This window comes from Cupressus sempervirens, chromosome 3 (genome assembly GCF_028749045.1).
Source record: "Cupressus sempervirens isolate cs-2001-9-10 chromosome 3, ASM2874904v1, whole genome shotgun sequence".
NCBI classification, from domain to species: domain Eukaryota; kingdom Viridiplantae; phylum Streptophyta; class Pinopsida; order Cupressales; family Cupressaceae; genus Cupressus; species Cupressus sempervirens.
The window spans coordinates 655,126,084-655,150,222 of record NC_143120.1 but is presented as its reverse complement, the minus strand read 5'-3'; the positions used below and the strand labels follow the sequence as shown (position 1 = coordinate 655,150,222).

At 35.3% G+C, this 24,139-nt stretch overlaps 1 protein-coding gene across 4 annotated transcripts in view; it reads left to right on the top strand.

Moving 5' to 3' along the window:
• Positions 1-24,139, top strand: part of LOC149568396 (uncharacterized) — a 100,539-nt gene that overhangs the window by 32,509 nt on the left and 43,891 nt on the right. For all 4 annotated transcript variants that reach the window (XM_089821326.1, XM_089821323.1, XM_089821324.1 and 1 more), the window contains one exon: positions 17,460-17,554. The gene's annotated coding sequence lies outside the window, so the exon portion shown is untranslated. The remainder of the gene's footprint in view (positions 1-17,459; positions 17,555-24,139) is intronic.

Sequence of the window (24,139 nt, the reverse complement as noted above, 5' to 3'; positions counted from 1 at the left end):
TTTGATTCAAATTCGCTTGTAGACTTTATGTTTCTTTCAGTGACGTGATGCATTCTTCATGCAGTTGGATCTTTTAAAATAAGCTTGGATTTTAGAGGAAATTCAAGTTGATGAAAATTCTATCTGATTTTCTTTCTTCTTTATGTCTTTGCTTTCTTGACTTCCATCTTGTTCTCTATCTTGAATCTGTACCTTGAAGACTTGAATCAAATCCTCTTTTCATTTGAAGTCTTCAAGATTGAGTTTGCCATCCTCTCCAATGATTCACCTTACAGAAATAAGAGAGAAGAGATGAATTATGGTAATGATGAAATGAGAGCCGAATATTTTCATAAAACAATTGCATCAATATCACATAAAAAGCACTCCCCACCCCCAATTATGGATCTCCCATAGTTTCAAAGCAAACCACCCTTTCCTCTTGCTAATTTTGATTCATTAAATTTAGATAAGAGTTCGAATCAGATTTTGTTTTATTTTAATCACTTTCAATTGAATTCTTATGACTTAAAAGTTCACTTAGTGAAATTCTGATTTCTTTATAAAATGTTGAGCATCATATCATAAGGAAATTGGAGATCAATCACTAGTAATTCTGAGTTATATTGTGAATTTCAAGAAACATGGAAATTTATCAAAATGTGGAAACCATAAATGGTTTTTACATTGAGATATTCAGATCTTGACACCTTATCACCCTCCAAACTCAGAATTTTGAGAGCAGTCTGCCTTAAATTTGTCCAAAACGATTGTTGTTAGTCTTGGAGGATCTTTGCATATGTAATTGTATTGCCTTCTTGGTGTATGTTTTCCAAAATGCAACTCCCTCTCTTATAGCATAACCCATGAAGGGATATGTCTCTATCCATTTGTTAATAATTTATTATTTAAACACACACACACACACACACAAACTATATATATATAACACTTTAGTCTCTTGAGTTTATCCAACTAAAGCTACCAAACCTTAACACTCTCTCTTAGCTAGGGAGGATAAACATGACAAATATTACACCATTCGTAATATTTGGCATGACAAATTTTAAGGATATCTTTGATTAGGGATTTCCATCATTTTTATATCACATATAATATCAAGAGTGTTGGTCTCCAGAATATCAACATGTGATATTCACCAAAACTCTGAGTAATGGTCTCCAGAATATCAACACTTGATATTCACCATGTACTTAATAAGGCAACAGTCTATAGACTATCAACATATGATATTCACAATTTTGATATCGCATTTGAGTATTGGTCTCCAGAATAACAATATATGATATTCACCAAATACTCTTTGAGTAATGGCCTTTAGAATAAGATGCAAAGATGCAAGATATTTACCAAGTAGTGTGAGTAATGGCCTCTAGAATATCAAGTCGTATGATATTCACCACGTACTTTGTGCAATGGCTTCTAGAACATCAATTCGCATAACATTCACCATATAATCTAAAGTGTTTATAAGGTATGTGCACACGCATTCTCATAATGCTTACCATATAAACATCCACCATGAAAAAGTATAGTCTATTATTTTTCTACATAGATATCGTAAGATATCCATCATAATAGAAAATTAAATTATTGTAAGATCGCCACCTTTCAATAACTTCTGCAGATACAAGTGACATCGTTTAGAAGTCATCACTTCCTTATGATGTACACAAGGGGCAGGCCCATTAGAATCACATAATCACAAGGTATATTCATGAATGACACTCCTCTTGACTGCTACAACTTAATGATCATTGGAGAACCCATTTCAACATGGTTTACTCCCTCTGAACCACTGAAGGTTGAATCATATCCTCTTTCAACTCCCTTTCTTTCAAGGTTGCCTGAAATGTCGAACTCCCTCTTTATCTCAATCTCCCTCTTCTTGTAATAACATTCTCAGATGAAAAGATCCAGGTACATAGCTCTTATAATAAAATAAAATAAAATAAGAGAGAGAGAGACTACTATGATACTCAAAAATAATAATTTTGCATCAATCCAATATAAGATAGATAAATATCTAATTTAAATATATATTCTCCTAAAGAATATAAATTACTAATATTTATTATTCATTGCAAATCTCATATATATATATATATATATATATATATATATATATATATATATATATATATATATAATCTTTATATATAGATATTTATGAAATTAATCATTAAATTATCAACGAGGAACACCTACATTAGTTCCCATATATAATAATCGATCAATTTAAAACATCTATATTCAATGGTAAATATTTAAAATCATATTAAAAGACATCTACTCTATACCTTATAAGTTGATGCTTTGTACGTCTCTTTTAAAGCAGGCCTTCCAAAGCCCCTTTCATATCTTTTAGGATTATATAGTATGTTAAATGTTTTGATTCTCCTAAAGATATTAAAAGTCTCCGATGCATAGTGATAACCATATCCCATGTCATAGATGAGAGATCCCTCTAATATTTTGATACTCCTTAACCATTGATGATCTGGTAAGTCAATATCACAATCCATTGAATTCAATTGATGTTTCATAATCCTTGGGTGCTCGGTGAAAATAATACTCCCTAGATCTTTAATCTTTGTCCGGTCTTTGCTATTGTTTGGAGTGAACTTGATGGAAAAAGGACCAATGCTACCGATCAACATTCAAAATGTGATTAGAATGCTTAGCGTATGTATTCCCTTGAACATGCCTTGGGTTTTGTTCTCGCCAATTCTATATTCATCCAAACTCTTCATTCTCCTTGTAGGTGTGACTGCTCTCACTTTATTCACGCCTCCCCCAATCGATTGAATGTTGGGTATCTCTTTGTTTGAATGAAATGACTGTCGCAATTAGTGGAGGGTGACATGTTAGGGTTTGTACACCTTTTTTTTATTGTCATGTTGGAGGTTGTATGTGGTTCTCTTCGCATCTTCCAGTGTTCTCTCTGCTGCTTTCTTATGGTTTTGGTGATTTTGCATAGCTTTGTCCTATTCTTGTTGAACCTACTCGACCTCACAATGATGCTAAAGACTTACAAATAATCCTCGTTACCTTCTGCAATTATAGATCTAGTAGACCTAGCAAGCCATCCTTAAATTCACTGGTTTGTGAAATGATTCCATGTACTCTAATCACAGCCAATATGCTTAATACATTTATTTGTATAATATGGTTGGGATGATATAACACTCGTAATTTGATGCGTTATGCAATGCTCTACGCTAGATCAATATCCCAACGAGGAGGATTTTTCCATGCCACAAAAAATGGTGTTGAGGGGATATCTTTGTACAGATCAAGTTAACTAGTGAGATGGCAAACAAATATGTTAAGTGTATGGAGGGCAAGAACCATCGTCAAGGCTTCTGGCAACAATTCTCAAAAGTCTTCCTCGTGCAACATATTCAATTGGAAACCTATGTGAATTTTATCTTCAGCAGTAGTTTGATAGTGGGTTATGCTTAGTCAATTCATCGTAGGATCTTTGATTCATCTTGAGCAACCCAATATGCTACCAACAACGTGCAATCAAAACATCAAAAACTCCAACTAATTCTATTGAAAAAGTAATGGTCTTGATTATGCTTGCTCTGGCCATGATCAACTCGCCTTCTATCTAGTTATTCCTTAATGTAGTTCACAATGACTTTGGCACAATATTTCTTTGTATTTTTATTCACTGCAGCACCACAGCCTTGTATGGCCTTTTCATCGATCATTGACTACATTGTTCTCACTGTTGTTAATGCGCACCTCACATTGTGGATCTTAGACTCTCTCTCTCTCTCTCTCTCTCTCTCTCTCTCTCTCTCTCTGTGCAGTGACCACCATTTAGTGTAACCCGTACCCATTATCACAATTTTAACTGTAAACTTTTAAGACTCCAAATTCGATTATCTGCTGAATTTTCATATCAATTATTGATCTTATTATCTGCCCTAGTAGTTGCCTTCTCTGACATCATGTTAGTCTTGGAGGATCGTTGCATATGTAATTGCATGCCTTCTTGGTGTATGTTTTCTAAAATGCAACTCCCTCTCTTATAGCATAACCCATGAAGGATAATATATATATAAAATTTATTATTTGAACACACACACACACACACACATATAAACTATATATAACTGCAGTTTAGTCTATTGAGTTTATCCAATTGAAGCTACAAAACATTAATAATTACCTTTCTCAGATTTCAAAATTGTCGAACTCACTCAAGGAAATTGCTGCCACTTTAAGGATGCAATTTGTTGCTTCAAGCTGATAAAATTGTTGCCAATTAAGGAGGCTTGCTGCCTACAGAGCAGAGGGAGTGTGTCGTGTTTGATGACAAATGAAATGCATTTGATCCTCTTATATAGAAACTTGAAGAGGCTGTGGGACATTCCTTCTTAGGAGAGTGACTTTGGCCAGTAAAAATCATTTTAAAAAATTGTTTTATGTCTCCAGGGCTGATTTTGGCAAAGGGTTAAATCAAACTCACTATATCACTCTTTCCCATTAGAGGAAAATCTTGGGCAGAATTTTTGGAAATAGAGGACATTATAAGGTGGATTCCTCTAATCAGGGGAATTCTAACCTGCCTTCTATGTCTTCAAGCTCTATCCCAACTTTGCCACTTAACCTCTTTAATCCCTACAAACAATTAGCCTCTCTCAAACTTCTGATTTGCATCAAAATTCAAGACTCTGGGCTGGGTGGAGATTTGAGGAAGAGAGGAATGTGTAAGGTGCAATTCCTCTAGTCAGAGGAATTCCAATAAGAATTCATGGTGAAAAACTTCCTTATCGCTTAAACATTCAAACTTCATTGCCTTGATCCTTTTAATCCTTGATCATCTATCCTTATCTAGGGGGCTTTGGATGTAATGAGATTTTAGTGTTCTACAAGGGCAAAGATTTGAAGAAGGGAGGAGTTGCTAGGGCGGAATTCGTGGGCTCAGATTTTTAGTTCAAGAGGCAAGAAGATTTATATAAATGTAATATTTAGGTATATTCTTATAATTTAAGCTATGTTTATATAAATATTGTTAGGATGTTTGAGATATGTTTCAGCCTTATAGGAGTTATAATAAAGATTCTAAATTTTGGGGGTTTTCGAAAAATTCCAGACTTAGCCAATTTTCAGTATTCAACACATCTTCAACATTTGAACCCTCCCCACAACCTTGAGTCAACAAGGTCAAGCTGAAGCTGCAACAAGGTTTTTCTAATGATTCTATCTTACATTCTCACAAATCACTTGATTTCAACTCCGTCTTCCCGATTAGCTTAGCCTATCTTTAGCACATATCCTTGACAAACTTGGCCTCCCATCAAGCCAAAATTGCTCAAACTCACCTTGGGTCTTGGAGTTCTGAAAATCGTTGCTAACTAAGGCCACCTAAGGCAACTGCTACTGTGGAAGCGAAAAGAGGGGGTCCCCACTTTCAATGGGGCGATCCAAACCCATAGACAAATGAGGGTTGGACCTGAACTCGGGCCCATCTTGAATCAAACATGGACTAGGGCCCAACTACTACAAACTAGACTTCTTAGCTTTTCGAGAATACCTCACCAAGGCCTAGTAATTCTACATGTTGTCGTTGCTACACTTTGTCTTTGTTCTTAACTCAGTTGGAACAACTTAAGGAAACCTTTCTCAAAAAGGGTGGAACTATCCTTAAATGCGACATTGTCTGTGGCCTCCAACCTCCTAGATCTGCTTATAATTAGATTACTTATGCCATTTAGCACCATTGGTCTAGCTCTGATCAATGCATCAACCATGTGGGCTGTGAATTTTTCATTGTTGAAAGTCAATTTGGGAGCTAGTGAGATTTTTAGTTATTACTTATGTCTTACGTTTGATTTTTATATTTCATGAAACTTCCTTTTGTAATGTCCTTTCACTTGAAAATTCAATTGCCTGCAAAGGTTGGCCTACTATTAGGGTTCGTGTAGGTTAGCAAAGTGAATAGGGGACCCATTTGAAGGTTTTTGGGGCTATGCAGGGGATTTATAAGCCATTTTGAACAGTTTGAGATTGTCTTTTATTTTTTAGAACCATTGGTCTACCTCTGATCAATGCATCAACCATGTGGGCTGTGAATTTTCGATTGTTGAAAGTCAATTTGGGAGCTAGTGAGATTTTTAGTTATTACTTATGTCGTACTTCTGATTTGTGAATAGGGGACCCATTTGAAGGTTTTTGGGGCTATGCAGAGAATTTATAAACATTTTGGACAGTTTGAGATAGTTTTTTTTTTTGAAGGGTTTCCTAAATTTTAGGGATTGACTAGGAGTTGACCAAAATACAACAGGGGACCTCAGGGATTATTCTGGGGGCTTTGGATGTAGTTCCTATTTTAGGGAGGATCCCAAATTTTTAGGAGGGAATTGTCAGTTCACGTGTTATGTTTAGAAATCCCTAGGATGATGTGGGCATCAACACTTCTCAATTTGGAGTCCAGGTGATGGATTTATGAATAAATCTGGAAAAATTAAGTTGTGGCCTAATTTTTAATATAAATAAAACTAAAGTGAGCTAATGAAGTCACTTTATAATATAATAATAGTGTTATGGAATGGCCCCCCTTGGCACATGCTCCTAACAGTTGTATGTGTCAAGTTTTTAAAAGTTGGGCATTTTACAAAAGTAAAATTAGACCCTCGAGGTGCAAACCTCTAGAAGGATTAATATCAATAAATTTCAGTAAAATATAACACAAATACCCTAAAATGGATCAACCCACTTTGAGAGAAAATGGAGTAACTTAAAAAGGAATTTGGGGATTCATTTCGTTCATTTGAAATACACATTATTTGAGAGTAGTGTCGTCCTCCATTTTGTCATCACAAAATGAAGATAATAGTATGAAACGTTTCAAATTAAGTTTCGCATTTCTCTAAGGTAATTCATTATTTCATTGGCAAAAATTGATCAAACAATCGTCACCAATTTATATAAGAAAGTTTGTAATGAAGGTTCTCGTTAAGTCTCTTTCATTTTTTCAATTTGTTAGCCTATACTTGATTTTTGAAGCCTTCAAAGTCCCTTTTGTGTTTTTGAGTGTTTGTTTTTATATTTTTATTTCCCACAATCTCTTGCTCTCAATTTTCCCTTTAATTGGAGATACCTTGGGACTTAATCGGAGTTGTTAGCATAAGATATCAAGGTTTAAGTGCCTAAAAAGTGGGTTCTCCAAGTTCAATTGCATATTTAAAATATTGGCCTTATATACTCATGTTGAGTTGCACTTCTTGAAAAATATAACTTAAAATGACTTTATGTTATGTTTTTAAGTTACTTTATCACTTAAGTGATTAAAGTCGTTGGAGTGCACTTCATGTTATAATTTGATGTTGAGTTGCTTTTTAATTTATCATTTAAGTGATTTTAGCACTTCATAGTCTAATTTGATGTTAATATATTAGTGTAAATATGTATTTGACCCTTTTAAGTGAGATTCACTAAGTGAATCAATTAGACATATGCTAAATAGAAAACTTAAGTGATGCAACTCCATTACATGTTACTTTTGAAATGAAATACATGTAATGCATCCAAGAGAACCCAATTTTGTCTTGGACACGCAAATGCATGTAAATGCATTGCATATTTAAAACATGTAATCACTCCTAGAGAACCCGACTTTGGCTTTGAGGTGGAGTTTTGGGAAAAATACATGCAAATGCATGACATGTAAATGCAAGGCATGAAAACATGACATGCATTGGGACCTTCTAAACCCGATTTTGGTCTATGGATGAGTTTCATGACTTTGCCTTGCATGTTTTAAACTTGCATTTGAGGTTTCTGAACCTGATTTTGCCTTTGCATCCAAAAATGTCACATGTAAATGCATCTAGAGAACCTGATTTTGGCTTCTAACTCAAAAACATGCATTTGCATTGACCTTTTTAAACATGCATTTGAGCTAGGGGAACCTGATTTTGCTCTATGTGCAAACACAAGACATATAAAAGGGCTTGCAAACCCCGATTTTGCTCCTTGAAGAAAAATGCTTGGACTTGTGCATTGTTATTGACCACTTCAAACATGCAATCCAACATTCTAAACCCGTTTTTGGCTTATGAGACAAAAACGTGGCATGCATAAGCCTTATACAAACCCGATTTACCTTGAGAAATGCATTTGCATAAAAAACATCACATGTATTTTCTCTTGGAGAACCTGATTTTGGTTGCAACATGAGTTTTATGTATTGCCTTATACAAACCTGATTTACCCTGAGAAATGCATTTTCATAAAAAACATCACATGTATTTTTTCTTGGAGAACCTGATTTTGGTTGCAACATGAGAGGCATTTCATGCAAGGAGGTTCCCAAACCACGATTTGTCATTCCAGAGGCAAAATGTTTATGTAATAGGGCTTTCTAAAACCGGTTTTGCATAAAACTTTGGAAGGAAAGGAACTTTTGAAGCATTTGCATCAAATACATGCACATGTAATGCAAGTTGGAGAACCCGATTTGCTTTGAGGAGACATTTTCAAATACGGAAATCACTCCAACAAGTGCAATGTGCACTTAGGAAGACATTTTCAACAACATTGACAACATCTTGCACATGCATTTGCATCTTCTAAACCGAATTGAAGCTAAGGTTTTCAAAGGCATTTGGTCATTACATGCTTCCACACTTGTAGAACCCAATTTTGGAGAGAACATGTTCATTCCAACTTCTTCGTCTTCCAAATTTTGCTCTTTGCTCTCCAAGTAGGTGCAAGAATCCAGGTTTGTTTTTCATTTCTTCATAACTTTGCTATTTTGTTGCATTCTTTGGCTCTTTATCATCCATTTGTTCAAATGCAGCCCTACTTTTTTGCTTCAAGTTAATTAACAAAGTTTGAAACGTTCATTTTTGCAAATGCAAGGTGTCTCATTGCAAAAACGAAATTGCATGCAAAGTGAAGTTTTGAGGTTTATCTAGTTTGAGTCAAAAGCAAGAGGTATGTTTTTCTTTTTCCTTTTAAGTTTTTGTATATATTTTGTTGCTTTTGTTTTTTTTGGAGAAAAGTTGGAGATCTTCCCTCAAGAATGCAAGTACATTTCCATGCTTTCACCTTCCATTTTCATCCATCATCCCAATACATCCAAACTCCATATTCCTAAATGTGTAATCTAAATCTCAAAATCCGATTATATATTTTCAATAAGTAAAATGATGAGTTTTTACCACATGTAATTTCACCTCCCAAACCTGATTTTGGTCAAATTCACATTTTTTAATATAAAAACTCTCATCCTACATGCATCCATATGCTTCCCACTTGCATTCTAAGCCATTCAAAGAAAAAACCCCATTTTGCCTACATGTAATCCACCATCCAAACCCTGATTTTGGTTATTTTTCCCAAACTACAAGTTGTCCATTCTAATCCATACTTCAAACACTTATCGCTCCATGGATTTGCTGTTATTGTTCGAACCTTGAAGCTTTCATGGATCCAATCCCATCGGATGATGTTTTCATTATTTGAAATCTTCATCTTGCAACAAACTCTTCAAGTCAAGATATGCCAAACACTTTTTAAAGAACTGAGACATCTTGTCAAGAAGAAACGCTTCGAATCAAAAGAAGCAATATTCATTTGGTTTCCACTTTCCCAATGGCATGTGAAAATTGCTATTGCAGTTACAGATTATTAATATCCTATCTTAAATGATTATTTAACTGCCAAAAATTAATTCTCAGCTGATATAGAAAAATAACACAATTGCAACTTCACCAATAAAATACGGAAAGAAATAAGCAACATAATATTTTCGGACAATTGTCTCTAGAAAAACCCCTAAGGGAATACTAGTTCTACAGATGAGGAATTATATTAAACTTCAGCAAAACAAGAGATACAAAATTCCTTGCCTCTTACTGGCAGAACTCCAACAACTCCCAATTTCTCCTGCTGGTATTTCTCCACTGCTATCCCCAATGCTAACCCTACGCCCTTGCTAACACTGCAAGACTATTTTCTACCACTACAAATTCATTTGCTAACACTGCAAATACTTCTCCAATTTGTCCGCCAAATGCCCCCTGACTCCCTTATATACTACTCCTTTTGGAAAACCAATGATCGAGACTGATTCTCAATCAATGATTGAGATTAAAAACAACTTGACAACCAATGACAAAATTGGTTGTAAGGTGTCACTAGTGAAATCTAGCAATTCATTAAATCATCGTCTCCACCTTAACAAATATTGCTTTGGAAACAATTATTTACTATTGTTTAGCAAATGGACAAACAATTGTCCAAGCTAACTAACTAACATGGTGGCCCTAGAACCTGAGTTCATGTGGGGAGGGAGAGAGAGAGAGAGAGAGAGAGAGAGAGAGAGAGAGAGAGAGTTTACATTTGAACGTCATTGAGAAGGTTTTCAAAGTGTAAAAAACAACAGAATGTGCAAATCTGTAAGAATTCCTAACTGTAGAATGAGGGTAAGCTTGATCAAGTTTTCAAATGACAACTGCTAGGTCATCAAAGAAAATGCAGTGACTCATAAAACAAGAACTCTTGATTCAAAGACCATCCACAATTGCATCATCAAGTGCAAAATCTTTGCTGACAATCTATAGGATTGATTCAATAGTGTCAACTTTTTTTTTAGTAGCATTTTCAGCTTTGTAGTTACAGAAGATAGAGTACATATAATCGTATTGCATGTAATCTGATTACATGAACTTTCAGTCATGTAATCTAATAAATCTTCTTTCCTAGTTTAACTGAGTCGAGGTGATTGAGTTTCTCCCACCTTTTTCTCCTTTCTCTCACTCTTTTTTTCCTATATAAAGGAGTGCCCTCTCATTGTAATAATCATCTTTTATTATATGTATGAGAGCTTTGCCGAACTTGTGAAAGCATAACTATGATTGTGTAGTACAAATTTGAACGAAAAGTGAATATAAAGAAACATTTGGATTCTAAGCTGTGACTAAAAATAATTGCAATAGAACAAATTGGAAGCTATGACTGTGATTTGTTTCTATTATATTTCATTCATGTTATTATTGTATGTTTAATAGAGCTTAGTGAATATAAGAAACAATTGGAGCCGAAGCTGTGACTAGTGGCAATTGTGATAATATATAGACTAGAAGCTATAATAGTAGCTTATAATACTATCTCAAATTCGTGCAAATAGTTAGAAATTCTCTACTTCTGAAAGTCTGTGCACTCCAGTGGTAGAGATTTTGCTTATAGAATAGATAAAACTAGGCATAGATCTAAGCCGATACACTCTGAATCCGCATGTGAGTTGGTGTTTGGTAACGATATCACTGTTTTCAGTATTTAGATAGAAGTTTAGTGTAAGAGATCCAACTTGCCCATTACCCGCACCACGAGTAAGTGGATTCTTTCCTAAAAGAAAGAGGAAAGAATATTAGTAAAACCCTATAATGCATCTCTTCACTTCTTGCTTACCTTGAGTTGATCCAAGGAATGGTGAGAAAGGGGAGCCTTCCCTTAAAGGTAGCTGAGACTCTGTCTCACACATTGTGGCTGGTCTATCTATTTTTTCACTGAGTTTGCATAAACTGTCAGTTGCAAAATATCCACCCAACAAATAGTATTTGTGTGGAGAAGAAATTCTCAAATCTACTATGGAGGACAAAAACCTTTCATAGTTTGACGGCCTATGGGAGTGAGAACTTCTAAGTGGCATAAATCTTAAGTTTTAGACAGGTTATGTGCCTTTAATAGTAAGAAAAAATGAGGATTTATTGACTGGTTGGAGGTGATGATAGTAAGCGGCACTTTGGTTGAGCATATCAGGGACAACTATTAGCAGATTGGGCCTTTCAAAAGTCATTTATACATCAAAGTTGCATTATACTAGCTTGCTGTACCATTCTGAGCACACGGGTATTGAAACCTAGGTGTCAAGTGGAGTTTCTTGTTGGTATTGGAGCTGATTCATCATATTCATCAATCGGGATTTTTCTATCAGACCTGGAGCAGAATTGTGGAGTTTGATTTAGAGTTGAAAGAGGTTGAATTCTCTGTCTCCGACTTGTATCAGGCACATGTATATAGTTTGGGGTATATACTTCAGTTATATTCTTGAATAAAAGGCATTTATATTGCTCTCTATTTGTTTATAGGTTCATTTACTATCATATCAGCAATTTCTTTATTCTAATATTCATCAAACCCTTGCAAAGTTTCAAGCAAAACATCAAAAACACAAAAAAAATTAGAACTTGCAGTCACCCAATCAGAGGGGATTTTTCAATGTAATGTTGCTTCCTTTGGTAATTTAGACTACAACAGAGGTTGAGCTATAATCAAGAGTTTCCTTCAGTTAGGAGAGTGGCTGGAGAACCCAACTAGCGGTTGTCGAGCTTAGCAGGGAGCTTTACCACTTCATGGTTGGTTGTATTTGGGTGAGTATTGTTATAATACTTTGTACCACATGTCTATTGGCATGCCTCCCTTCTGCGAATTGTATCATTATGATGCCTTATCATTTGTGGACTTGGTATTGGGTGATAATAGAGTGCAAAGAGCTTGGAATTGGCATCCAAGAGTCCGTAGAAGATGTATGCAGAGCACATCAGATTAAGAGGAGATTTGATGTACAACCTTACACAATTAGCACACTCAAGAGGAGTGGGGCAGAGAAACTCAAGCCTTGGTTTTATGATCTATATAAAGCATTGAGGAGGATTGGGGAGGTAGTGTATGAGCTTGAGTTACCTTCCGAGAGTAAGATACATAATGTTTTTATTGTGTCTTTCTTAAAGAAGGCATTGCAACAGCATGTTGCTTCTTCACCTAATTTGCCTTTGTTGGATGAGGAGGGCCAACTGACTTTGATTCTTGTGGAGATTTTAGATATGAGGGAGAGGATGTTGTGGAGCAAAGTGATCAGAGTATTTGGTATGGTGGAGAGACTTGCCCTTGAAAGACTCCATGTGGGAAGGAGAGGTGATACTTAAGAATCCAACTTTGCAGTTTCTTGTGGGCAAGCAATCACGGGGAGGGAGGATGTAATGTCCCATCCCTAGACAACTCAGTTGTTTGCAGATGTTGGCCTACTACAAGGGTTCCTATATGTCAACAAGGTGGATAGGGTACCCATTTAGAGGTTTGTAGAGCTATGCAGGGGCTGTATAAGTCATTTTGGACCGTGTGAGACAATGTCCTATTTTTTTGGAGGGGTTCCTAAATTACAGGGATTGAGTGGGAGTTGAGTAGAACACATCAAGGGACCCCAAAGATCTTTTGGAGGCTTTGATTGCAGTTCCTATTTTATAAGGGCAAGCCCTATTATTAGGAGGGGACTGTTAGTTCACTTGCTATATTTGGACATCACTAGGATGGCATGGGCATCAACACTTCTTAGTTTGGAGTCTAGGTGATGAAATAATGAATAAATTTTGAACAATTAAGTTGTGGCCTAATGTTTTAGTTTAAATAAAAATAAAGTGATATAATCAGGTCACTTTATAATCTTTAAGTGTTAAGGAGTGGCCTCCCCATGGCAGACACTCCTGGGAATTATAAGTGTTAATTTGTTTTTAAAAGTTGGATATTTTATTAATGTACAATTAGACCCTCAAGAGGTTCAAACCTCTAGGGGAGAAATAATATTAATGAATCTCATTAAAAAAAAATGCAATTACTTTGAGGGAAAAGGGAAAAAGTTAAAAAGGAATTTGAGAATTCATTTCATTCATTCTGAAAACTCATTTTTTGAGAGAAACAGCTGTGTGGAGTAGAAATTCTCAGATCTATTGTGGTGGCAAAAGCCATTTAAAGTTTGGTGGTCCACAAGAGAGAAATCATCCGAGGGAAATGAATCTTCAGTTTTGCACAAGTTATCAGCCTTTAATTGCAGATTTATTGACTGGTTGGAGGTGACAACAGTGGGAAGCACTTCAATTAAGTAGATCAGCGACAGCCATTAACAGTCGGGCCTTTCAGAAGTCATTTCCACATCAAAATTGAATCAGAGCAGCCTGCCATTACTATTCTGAGCACATGGGCATCAAACCTTAGGTGTCACATGGAGTTTCTTGTTGGTTTTGGAGCTCATTCATCATCTTCATCGGTTGGGAATTTCATAACAGACCCAGAACAGAATTTTTGGGTTGGATTTAGAGCTGGAAGAGGTTGAATTTTCTGTCCCAGACTTGTATCCCGCACATGCATACAGGTTGGGGTATGTACTTCAGTTATATTCTTGAATGAAAACCATCTATATCGCTCTTTATTTGTTTATATGTTCATTTTCTTTCATATCTACTATCAACAATTTCTTAGTTCTAGCATTCATCGAACCCCTGCAAAGTTTGAAGCAAAACATTAAAAAAACACAAACAAATTTAAAAAATTAGGAAAACACCAAAAGCAAACAAAAAACATTATAGAAAAAATTCCTTATTTGCTGGTCAAAGACAAATTATAAAACCAAAATCAGTAAATTTGTATCAGAATTCAGTTGGGGATCTTTCACCGTCTTACAATAAATGTGTGCGTTATGGTATCTTTTTTGTGTTTGAAATCATTTTTTTTACTGTAGAAATGAAATGGTAAGTTTTCTAGTTTATCATTGCAATTAATATTTCTATGTATTTTGGGCCAGGTTCCAGATTAGGATTCAAACATTGTAAGACTGTATTAGTGGTATAATACTATTACTACACATTTATGGATTTCATAATTTTGAACAACTGTAAAAGATAATGACATACATGTTGTACCATTGTCAATATTTATAAGATTAGTAAATAGTTCAAGGCTGTATTAAGAGTTTCAGTAGTCAGGCGTGTCCTCACAAAAACATTTCACCTTTTTGCATTCCGTTGAGTTTATTTCAATTTGGTGAATAAGCTTTAGCGTAAAAATATAAGCATTTAATTTGTATACTCTGCATAGCCCAAAATATGGGATCTAGTCACTAGGCCATATTTCGTTCTACAAGGTATCGACTCTCATTAATTTTTAAATCAAGGCCTCAAGTTTATATTATCTGCATGCATGGAAATTTCATGGTTTGGCTGTAGCTCCCTTGGAAATGCATAAATGAGAGACCATAGAATGGAAGGACACTGTTGAACATACCTTGCTTAAGAGAATAATTTATTGAATGGACATGACTTCTCCATGATAGTATTTGAACATAGCGTCTAATTTGGATCAAGCCTATCTTTTCCTCATGAGCTTCGGTTGAAAGATTGAATTTGCATTGAAGCTCTATTCTTGTGCCACGAGGTGTCAGACTCATGTAATGGCCCAACTCTAAGGAACCATGCTATTTTGAAGCTGAGAAATTGTATCTGGCAGATTCAAGTGATTGTACTGCCAGATTGTTGAACTTTTAAAGGATACTTTACATATTGTTTATAAAAGCATTATCATTTTGCTGCGTGTTACTTCTACTAAGGTCAAGTGGGGTGATGCCATTGCTACTAGTGATTTTCAAGATAGGGATCTTAGTGGGAATTATTAGACAAATATTGGTAAAATATTAGATGATTATTTACAAAGAACAAAATCTTCTTATAGAGATTACAACCGAGATGTTTCTAAAAATATATATACAAATAATATAAAGGATATATTATGTAGGATATTTGCAATATTTAGAAGTGACCATTAAAATAGAAATAAAACAACTCAGGAGATATTATTTTAATACCCTCCCTTAATGATCAACTTATCAATGACACCAAGCTGCCCCCTGAATTTGACAAACTTCTCTAGAAGTAGGGACTTGGTGAGAATATCAGCAGTCTGGTCAGCTATTGGAGCAAATTGCAAATTTACGGATCCATCTTTAACTAGATGATGGATAAAATAACAATGTCAGTATGCATAGTGTGCTCATGGAACATTGGATTTTTGGCAAGTTAGATGACCCCTTGATTGTCGCAAAAGAGAGGTGAAGGACTTGCTTGAGACATATGGATGTCGAAAAGTATCCTATGAAGCCAAACTGTGTTACAACTTGCTTTAATTGGTCCTTGATATTCAACTTTTGTTGAGGACAAAGATATGGCCTACTGCTTCTTACTGGTCCAAGTGATAGCACCTTTCCCTAAACTATAAACATTTCTAGAAATATATTTTTTGTCATCGATAGAGCTTCCCCAACCAAAGTCTATGTAATGAGTTCAACATCTTTGGTTTGTCCATAAAGGGTACCAAAATTAGGAGAGTCCTTGACATCGTGCAGGATGTGTTTTGGTGCAGTCCAATAATCTGAAGTGGGAGCTGTCATGAAGCGAGAAATGTAATTTCATGAGAAATGTAACTCATTGCAAAGCTGAGATTAGGTCTAGTGGTGGTGAGATATATCAAATTGCCCACTAGTTGTTTGGATACAAATTCATTCTCAATAGAGGAACTAGATCTGCCTGGTAACTTGAGACCAAACTCCATAGGTCTATATGTAGGTTTACTTGACCAAATTCTAAATTTGTCCACCAGAGCTCGTGCATAGCTAGATTGTGAGATGAAGATGCCATATGACTATTGCCAAACCTTGACACCTGGGTAGTAATGAAGAAGTCCAAGGTTGGTCATGTCAAAAAAGTGACAAAGGTTCTGTTCGATTCCCTGAATCAACGATTCAAAACTACTATTAATAATCAAATCATTAACATATATAACTAGAGTGATGATATCACTACCAATAGTCTTGATGTACAAATTTGAGTTAGAAGGACTCCTTTGGAAATCCTGATCTATAAGGTACTTATCAATTTTCATGTACCATGCCCAAGGAGCCTGTTTGAGGCCATAGAGTGATTTCACTAGTTTGAGTACTTGGTGCTCTTTACTAGGAACCTTGAATCGAGGAGGTTGCATCATGTACACTTCTTTCTATAACTCACCATTCAGAATTGCGTTTTTGACATCCATTTGATGGACTTTCTAGTCACATTGAGCTGCCATGGGAAGGACTAATTTGACGGTGCTCATTTTTGCATTGGGAGCAAAGGTCTCTTCATAGTTAATTCCTTCTCGTTGGGAGAAGCATTTAGCAACAAGACGAGCCTTGTACTTATCTAAAATACCATCAAATTTGTATTTGATTTTGTAGACCCATTTTGTCACATCCCTCTTAATTGCCTCATTTTGATGATTTCTGGTTTTGGAAATATTGGTTTTGCATAATTGTGCCCTATATGGTTTATGGTTCCAACTAAATAGTGGTTTTGCATAATTGTGCCCTAGATAGTTTATGATTTCAACTAAACAGTGGTTTTGCATAAATGTACCCTAGATGATTCTTGGTTTAGAAACAATGGTTTGAATTATATAATGCATAGGAGGCAATTGCTTCTTTCCTATTTTATGGTGTATTGAATTTTGATAGTAAATGTTGATTTATGTAATCAATAATATCTGGAATAGATGCAATTATTTTATGAATATATGATGATATTATGTTGCCATGATATTGGACTAACTAATTTTGTTTTGGCAAGTGGATGCAGGATCATTTGGCCTTTGAGGAGGGGAAAAGTTATCTTCAGGAAAGGGGGAAAGGAATATGGTTAAGGTCAATGATGAACTAGTTTCTAGATGAATGGTATGTACTGACTATAATTGACAATGTTTCCTTGTCAGCCTAGGTCCTTAATAGGATTTTGGGTAAATAATGTTCACTTATGCTTTCTTTTAACTGAGATAAACATAAAGTCAATGGATGGAAATGCCAGTTCCTTGCAGCACTTAGGACTATGTGTACCTTGGTATGTTGTTGATGTTTTGTATCGGCGTTTCCTTATCAAGGCTTTAATATTTGATCTTATCCATTGATGATATAAACATATGTATGCATGTATTGTCATGGTATAATATGTGATTACATATATGTAGATGAGTGGATTGGATACTTGTATTATTTACATGTGTGATCTCAGTTTAGACACAAATTGAATATTACGACTATGCATACATCTGTATTGATATACTATTACTTGATAAGAAATTAGATGCCTTAACGTTTAATTTTACTAACCAAGCAATTGATATTTTATATATAATTTATCAACTAAAGGATGGATGATTTGGTTGTTAAATTAAAATAACACTTAATCAGGTAACTTTGGTATCGATATTATATTCATAAAATATTTAATTAGCTGATAGGCTATTAGATTTGAGACTTTGGACGGAAAATGTGATATCTCATACTGGAATTTAATTTTATGGCACCAAAAGAATTGGTTATTCATTGTCAATTTAAGTAAAAAAAATTGGGTGCTTGAGGAAATCGGCTCACAATTCAAATTTTAAAATAATTGTGCTGCCAAGGGAATCAGATCACAACTACGAAACTATGAAATTAAAAAATATATATACTTGAGGAAATCAGATTAGTATTAAAACCTTAATGAAATGTATACCTGAGGGAATCAGATTAATTTCCATTACAATTCAAACATTATTAGCCTTTGGTAAATCTTAAACTAGCTGTTTCTTTTGATCTTAGTAAAGTGCATGTTATACATATGGTATCAGAGGACTGACTTTCATATTGGACCTAAGCTCACCAACTTCTAAGCATAAAACAGTAATCTGGTAAGGACATTTTGGTTTTATCAGGATTCGAATAATTATTCATAGTAAACACAAGAGGGTCTGTGATCCACTTCAAATTAAACTTGCTGATACAAATACTATGACTATTCTAGATGCGACCCTCCAAAGGATGATGAAGCCTTGGTGGTAGGTCTTTCTAGGATTAAATGACTACAATGTGCTAGGACCCAAAAACTAAGGGCTGGAGTCAAAGCAGCCCTGCTAGCCGAACATGAACAAAACCTAGAACCCAAATCTGAACTTCATTTACCTGCACATGTGAACAAAAATCAATCGCCTTCTCCTGTTAGCGAACCAGTTCTGTGCCTGTTGCCTCCATGAAACCAGTGGTTTGACGTGAGCCAACCCCTGGTTACAGACTTGTACCTTTTGATTTTGAGGGCCAGGAGGAGCCCATCACAGACAGTGAAGGCGAAGCAGATTAAAACAGGTAACCTTCAAAAAGGGGTCCCCATATGTAAATATTATAAATGCAAATTTTGGCTTCTCTTGTTAAAAAAAGACCAATGTACAAACTACAAACAATTTTGATGCAATCAATAAAGAAAAGCAGTTTTGTTGTCTGTAACTTCTTGTTGCTCAATTTATGTGCTTATTGCTGCAATTTTACATTCCTGATCTAAGAAAATTAGTGTGATAAATTTTTTTTACAGGTTTTAGAACCATGGAAAACACTAGGAATGGAGATTTCCCAAAGAACCCTAGATCACCTTCAAGGAAACTAGATTAACTTGTGTAGATGATGCAAGAGACATGAAATTAGATTGGAAATTTTGAACAAAGGATTAGGGAAGTTGATGAATCTGAAGGGAAAGAAGCATAATTTCAATCTAGGTTCAGAGAGAAATGAATCGATCTCTCCTTTTCTGTTAGAGAAGAGCAATCTCGAAATGATACACATGGTTCATAAAGGAACTCGGGAACATGCATTATCTTGTAGGCTATGAAAAAGGTGAAGCCTCCTCAATATGATGGGGTAGTCCCCAGTGATGCTGCTGAAGCATGGCTAACTAGAATGGATATGTACTTTAGTATTTGAGATTACATTGAGACCCAAAAAGCTGTTTGGGCCTCTTAGCAGTTAATCAAAGAAGTTGCTAGTTGGTGGGAGAGTAAAAAGGTTGATCTTAAACTTAAAACTGCCAACCTCACTTGGATCAAGTTTGTGGAGGTAGTCAGACGAAGGTGGCTTCCACAACATTGTTCATTCAAGAATGTTGGACTCTCGTTGTGATGGTGATGATGATGATGGCTTTATAAATATATGAGCGCCAAATGATGTTGATGGTGATGATGATGGAGGGTGCGTATTCAAATGACTTATGCCTTCCTAACTTTCTTCTTCAAAACTCCAACTACTAAACTACTTGCTGCTCTATTCCTACTCCTATGAATGGAAAGATTAGCAAATGGACGGGGATCGAATCTAATGAAAGCTTACCAGCGGCTCTACCTCCATAGATGCAATGATTCAAGGGAAAAAGACTAGTTTACCACGCAAGGCTTCCTAAATAGCCGTTAGGATGCTAGTGGCCTAGTTTATAGATCCCTATCAAACATCCACTAATATCACCATGCAACTATCCATCTACTCTTACTCTTAACAACTTCTTGAAATGAAATCTACTTTAACAACTTCAAAGGAATATAACTTTAACTATTGGAAGTAGAAACCATGCAATAACACCAAATGTTCTTAATTGCCATGCAAGTCACACCAACGATAAAGAGAAGCAATTTTGGTATTATCATGAGAGCAAATGGCCTTATATAGAGGCCAAAATTACAACGAACGATAGAGATTAAGAGGCAAAATCAATGATCTAGATTAGATCCTAGAAAACCTAATTAGGGTTGCCACCCTATCGGCCAATGAGAAGACGCTACCTCATCAATGGACCAATGAAAAAAAAAAGAAAAGTGGCAACCAATGAGAAGGCACCAAAATGGTAACCAACCAGAACCAGACACCTATTTTACCCAAGAAGAAGGAGAAATTGCCACTTGGGCTTACATCAAATGATCTTCTAATATAATTCTACTCTTTTCTTTCATCTTCTTAGCCAAAGCGATGAATTTGGCTAGCCTTTCGTTGACTTCATGGGAGGGCAAAGTGTGTGCTTTGTTGTTCTGCATTTTGTCACCACAAAATGTTGGTAACAACACGAAACTTTTTCAAGCTAGTTTCACCTTTCTCTAAGCTTGAATTTGATATTCAATTGCTTAATGTTGATCGATTGATTCATATCAATTCAAATATCAAATTATTTTACTGAAGGCCTTCGTCAAGTCTTTTTTGTTTTGTTTTTTGTCGAGCTTTTGCTTGATTTTTGAAGCCTTCACAGTCCGTTTTTTGCTTTTGAGTTTGCGTTTGTTGGTTTTTTGATCTTTGGTTTTGCTCATGTCATGCCTTTCATTTTTCCCTTCGATTTGGTCTAACCTAGAGGTCAATCAGAGTTGTCAGTCAAGAGATATGGTCATTTTAGTGCCCAAAAAGTGGACCTTTTTGATGCAACAACACGAATTAAAAATATCATGTTATATTTCTAATTTGACATTCACTTTTTTAAAAATATAACTTAAAATCACTTTATATTATGTTTTTAAGTTATTTTATCTTTTCAATTTTCACTTAAAGTAACTATAGTGCACTTTATGTTATATTTTTGAGTTGAGTTACTTTTTGATTTTTCACTTAAGTGACTACATTAATTATATAGTTCAATTTAATTTTTAGCATTTAAATCAAATGCTTTAGTAAATATTACTTTTTAAATGATATTTACATGTTATATTGTTAATATGATATGTAAATATAATTTATGTCCCACTTAAGTAATATTTTAATGAATTTAAATTGACATGTGCTAATTAAATCACTTTAAGTCATCAAAAGTGGACATTTTACATGTCATTACATATAAAGTTCAACTTGTTATCAAAAGTGGACTTTTTTGATATCATTACATCGAAAGGTTATCATGTAAGTGGATCTTTTTGATGTTATTGCATCAAAAGGTAAGTTTTCATGTCTTTGCATCTAAAAAGTGAGATGTAACTTAAAATATGCAAGTGACCCAAAAAGGTCCAATTTTACTTGGTTGCATAGTTTAAAACATTTAATTGCATCTTAAAGGTCCGATTTTGATCAAAAGCATGTTTTAAAATGTGTTGTGCCCTCGAAAAAGTCCGGTTTTGAAGGAATGCATGCATTTGCTCCCCAAGAACCCGATTTTGCTCATTGTGAGAGATTTACTTGGTGGATTTGCATGAGATTTCTTCCATTAGGGTCATTTTTGCTTGGCAATGGATTTTCTAACATAAAAAATAGATTTATCTTGCTAAAAAACGTTTTTCCAAACTCCCTCCAAGGGCACGTTTTTTGAAAAATCTTCAAAAAAATCCATTTTAAATAAATGTTTTTTGCTCTAATCCAAATTGATTTGGCATTTTAAGTGTTTGTCATTGCATTGTGATACACATTTTCAACTTTAGAAGCCAAAACGTTTTTGTTTCATGTCTTTTTATGAATCACGTTTTTGCTTAAAATGTCTGGAAAATTGGGGTTTTAATCCATTTTTATGTGTTTTGAAGCCACTTTTTTGCATTTTGATCCATGTGTATTCATTTGGGGAAGTCGTTTTTGAATTCACAAGTCAAAAATGACTCAAAAACATGCATTTTTTGGCGAGGTTTTTGCAAAAACGGCCCAGATTTTTGCATTAAAAAGTCGTGTTTTTGTTCAAAAAACTCAAAAAATTGCATTTTCGGCCCATACCTTTGATCAAGAGGGATTTTTTTTGAGTTTTAAATGCATGATATTGTCTTTGGAGGTGATTTGTTTGGCACTTTCATGTCAAATTCGACCATTGTAAAATAATCATTGTCTTTTATGCAAGAGAACTCTGGAGAAATTGTGCCAGCAAAACTTTGTTTGTGTAAGCACTATTTTGAGAAGAAGTGAATACAAAGGAGCATTTGACTTAACTTTGATTAAGTGAGATTGTTATTTGAGTGAATTGTAAGCTTTGTCTATGATTCATCCAAGTTGTCTTTGATTCATATTGTCTTGTGTTATTGGTAATTGTTCTAGTGAATTGAATAGAAAAGAGTTAAGAAGCAATTGAAGCCAGAGCTTTGACCAAGAGCAATTGTGAAAGTGTATAGTTAGAAGCTTTGTCTATAGCTTATATTTTCTTCTTAATTTGCAAAATAGTTCAATATTCTTACTTTTAGGAGTCTTTGTGCCCTAATTGTAAAGCTTTTTCCATATAGAAGTACGACCGGACTTAGAGGCAAACCGGTACATTTTTAGCTAGCCCTTGAGTTAGTAAAGGTTTATCGGTATCAGTGTTTCCAACTCTTGATAAAAGTGTAGTTAGAGATTCACCTTGGCCATTCTCGCTCTACGAGTAAGTGGATTCTTTCTTGAAAGTTAAGCAGAAAGGATACTAGCAACACTCTTTTTTAAAAAATCTCTAGACTTCTTGCTTACCTTGAGTTGATCCAAGGAATGGTGAGAAGGGGGAGCCTTCCCTTTAAGGTATGAGGGACTCTATCTCACACGCTGTGGTTGGTCATCCTATTTTCTGACTGAATTTTTACCCAAAACTGTCGGTTGCAAAATATCCACCCAACATGCTTCATCTTGAGCTCGGCTGAATTCATCATGTTGCTCACCGCTTGCAGCGTCTTCTCGTATTCTTTCGCAAATCCGATAAAGGCGCTGAGGGAGGCAAAGGTGCTCAAATGCTTCTTCTTGATGGAAACCTTGTTCAACTCATCCAATCTCGATCCAAATTCTATCTCACATATGTTCTCCTCTTTGATATCTTCAAGATCAAGTGCAACCCCAACATCACTCATCATGGTTGAAATGGAAGTGTCAACGACTGGGCTATGCTATGCAATCTCGTTCCGTATCTCTTCAAGTATCCTCAATCTGATGGTCAAGGCAACAAACCAAGACTCCACAGTACTCGGTCCTCCTTCATCGACCAACTTGGTTCTCTCCAAATATCTCTCTGGTAGCTCAATAAATGCCTATAGCCTAGGAATGGCTAAGTCCTTGACTGGAAGGAAATCCTCCCACTCACCTTCAAATGTTCTAAATTTGTCTCTAATAGCCACCAATGACTTGAATGTCGAGATAAAGGAAGGTAAGAAATTTTGCCCATCTTGAATTGTATCATGGATCCAATCCTTGTTTTCGTGCAACTGTGCCGATATTTCTTCTATGTTGCTCCCACTGTCTTGTGGAAACGCTGCCTGATGCAACTATTGGATAGGCTGGCAATCTCTCCAATACTTGTTTTCGGCCTCCAACTTCACAATCCTCTCATTTGCCTTCCTCAACCTTTCTCTAATTGAAACCATGCTTTCCTGGATCTCCACACATTCCATGTCATCCGTGATTCTTCCCAAGTTATGCTCTGCTATCTCATATTCCTGAGCTACAATCTCGTCTATTGCCTTGCTAACCTTTGGTATAGCAATTTGAACTTTTTGGTGACCCTCATCATCGCTCCTGATTACCTTTGCCACCATTTATGCAATTTGTTTTTGTTTC